Here is a 3192-nt window from a genome sequence, read left to right as displayed (position 1 = left end):
TAAAAAATATAGGGTTAAAAAGAAAAAAAATCCGTTTTATATATTTTTTTTAAATTCTTTATGCTGTCCTTAATTCTAAGTAAATGGATTTTAATTTAACTCTTAAGCTATAAGCTTAGGTAATGGATTTTTGATGTTTTTATTTTTTAATGTGAAAATGCAAAAGCAAGAGTTTCATCCATGTATTGCTTTGGTTGATATAATATTTTATTACAATGTAATCAAAGCATTTTCATCCTTACACAGGGACCATGATAATCTTCTCTGTATCATTCCAATTTTGTGCCAAAGAGAGCACAAAATATCTTCTAATTTAACTTGTCAATTCTTTGACATAGGCATGTTTAGAAGAGTTTGTTTACTTTACACATATTTATGGAGTTTTCCAATATTTTTAATTACTGTTTTTTGTTATTGAGAAATAATTAACTTTCTTTGGGGAGAAAATTCACATTGTATAGTTTCAATCTATTTTGATTTGTTGAGACTTGTTTTACAGCCAGTATATGTTCTAGCTTAGTAAATTCCCCTTGGCTCTTTCAGAGTGTAGTCTACCTTTGCTGGGTATAGTAATCTACATACACCCGTTAAAGTAACTAATTGATATTCTTTAAATCTTCTATATTTACTAAGTAATTATGCTTACTTATTCTGTCAGTTATTTAAAAAGAGGTATTAAAATCGCCAACTGTCATTTTGGATTTATCTGTTCCTAATTTCCCTTGTGTCAGTTTTGCTCATGTGTTTCAAAGCTATGTTTAAATGTACACACATTTAGGACTGTTATATTTTCTTGATTAATTGACTCATTTATTAATGAAATATCTTTCTTTATCCCTGGAAATATTCACTGTTGTAAGATAACTTTTACTCATGTTACCACTTTAGAGTTTGATGATTATTTTCATGTAATTATTTTTCCCATCCATATTATTTTTATTTTTTTTCCATATTACTTTTAATGTGCTCATCTGTTTTCACAAGAAAGTAAGTCTTATCCTGTTTAGCAAGAAACAGTTTGTTATTAAAAAAAAAAAAGAATGGTAATTGAATGGAATCCTTTGAAAGTAATAATACTAAGTATCACTGTCTAAAATTTATAAATTATAAGCACACTTGGGAATAAATTGGAAGTATCCTGGTATATGGGAAAAGGCAATGGCATCCCACTCCAGTACTCTTGCATGGAAATCCCATGGATGGAGGAGCCTGGTGGGTTGCAGTCCATGGGGTCACTAAGAGACACGACTGAGCGACTTCGCTTTCACTTTTCACTTTCCTGCATTGGAGAAGGAAATAGCAGCCCTCTCCAGTGTTCTTGCCTGGAGAATCCCAGGGGTGGGGGAGCCTGGTGGGTTGACGTCTACGGGGTCACACCGAGTCGGACACGACTGAAGTGACTTAGCAGTAGCAGCAGCATCCTGGTATATTCTCCATAATCCGAAGCTAATGGACAAATTGTGTTTTGGAAAAGTAGGAAATTAAAAAGAAAAATCTGGGAAATTCAGTTAGTGTTATAGATAGACCTAAGGTGTTCTACCATTGATTTGAAACAAGCTTTAATTATGCTTTTGCTGGATCTTAGTCAAATTCTCAGGAAAAAAGAAAATTGATTTGTTTAGCTCTGATATACATTCCAGGGCTCCCCTGGTGGCTTGGATGGTAAGAATGCAATGCAGAAAACCCAGGTTTGATCCCTGGGTCAGGAAGATCCACTGGAGAAGGGAATGGCTACCCACTCCTGGCAAATTTCATGGACAAAGGAACCTAGTGGGCTAGAGTCCATGGGGTTGCAAAGAATCAGACATGACTGAGCAATTAAACAAGAATGCACACATACATTCCCAGTCCAGTTATCTATATTTGGGGAAGGAAAGAAGGAGGTCACATAACAAAAACTGATTACCAGTGTTAGCAGTATGTTTAGTAGAGAGACTGTAGCAACACTCAAAATATCACCTTCTACACCATCTAAAAGGAAAGATCCTATTCAGATATGCTTCAGGGATTGATAATCATATTTACCACTTCTTTGCAAGTTATATTTGAATCATTTAGCATTTGTTTGTTCTCATAAAACTTATAGATTCATTGAAAATTGTAAATTGCCTTTTGTTCCACTTAGTTTTCTAGAATATTATTTTATTCACCTCTTACTGTTCCATGTCTGTGTTGGATATCAGTGTTATCAATATTCTTTTTATATCCATAAGCACATCATTTCTGATTTTTCTCCTGAGACAACTCAGCTGGCATGATCTGTCCATCTGCTAGGATCAGCCCTGGTGGATCCCTGGGAATACTGCACAACTACAATTCAATAATTTCCTTGATCTCGCATCCTCAGAATTCTCTTCAGTGTCATTGAGAACACATTGTAGAACAGATATCTTTTTTTTTTTTTTTTTCCTACAGCATGATAAAAACTGAAGTGAATATTTAAGCAGCCTTCATAGCTGGGTAATTTTAGTTTAAGTTTTAAAATCTTTAATTCCTGACTGGGATAAGAATTCTGAGATCAGCAATGATATTGAAGGTATCATTTTCTTGGACTGCAATTTGTCTTTGGTAATTATTTCTGAACTAGTAATCATTTTATCATTATTATATACAGTTTTTAACACTTTGGAGTCACTTTAATGAAAGACAACATATCTAGATAAAACATTAAATTAAAAAAAAAAAAAAAAAACTAGCCAAGAAAGATGACATTCAAGTTATAAGAGTTACAGAAAAAGAAATGAGGAAATGAAGAAAGAAGAAAAGGTATAAAAGATCGTCACATATTTATAGATTTCAAAGAAGCGCAGCTGATGAAGGTGACTTCTTTATCTTCACTCCCAAATATTGTCCCTTTTCCTCCTTTATTGGGCTATGTTAATGAATAACCATATTAATTTTTCCTCTCTAAATAAACTAGTTTTCAGTATCTACATAATAACCAATTCAATTCAAACTATCATCATCCTGCACCCAAATAATGACATATCCTCCTAAGTATAATTTTTCCAGCACAATTTTCCCCTCCAGTTAATTCTTCATTAAAGCTCTTCTTATTCTAAATTACAAGTATTAGTTCATGATACTTCAGTAGACTTCCACACCCTTAATACATAGCTTAGTTTCCTGGAACACCTTTGTTGTTTAGTCGCTCAGTCCTGCCTGACTCTTTGTGACCCCATGGACTGTAGC

At 33.5% G+C, this 3192-nt stretch overlaps 1 non-coding gene across 1 annotated transcript; it reads right to left on the bottom strand.

Moving 5' to 3' along the window:
* Positions 1–201: 201 nt before the first annotated feature.
* LOC138989440 (U6 spliceosomal RNA) lies at positions 202–307 on the bottom strand. Its single transcript, XR_011465746.1, has one exon. It is a non-coding gene; the product is annotated as a U6 spliceosomal RNA (small nuclear RNA).
* Between the last annotated feature and the right edge of the window lie 2885 nt (positions 308–3192).

This window comes from Bos mutus, chromosome 1 (assembly GCF_027580195.1).
Source record: "Bos mutus isolate GX-2022 chromosome 1, NWIPB_WYAK_1.1, whole genome shotgun sequence".
Lineage (NCBI taxonomy): Eukaryota > Metazoa > Chordata > Mammalia > Artiodactyla > Bovidae > Bos > Bos mutus.
This window is presented reverse-complemented; position numbering and strand designations above follow the sequence as displayed.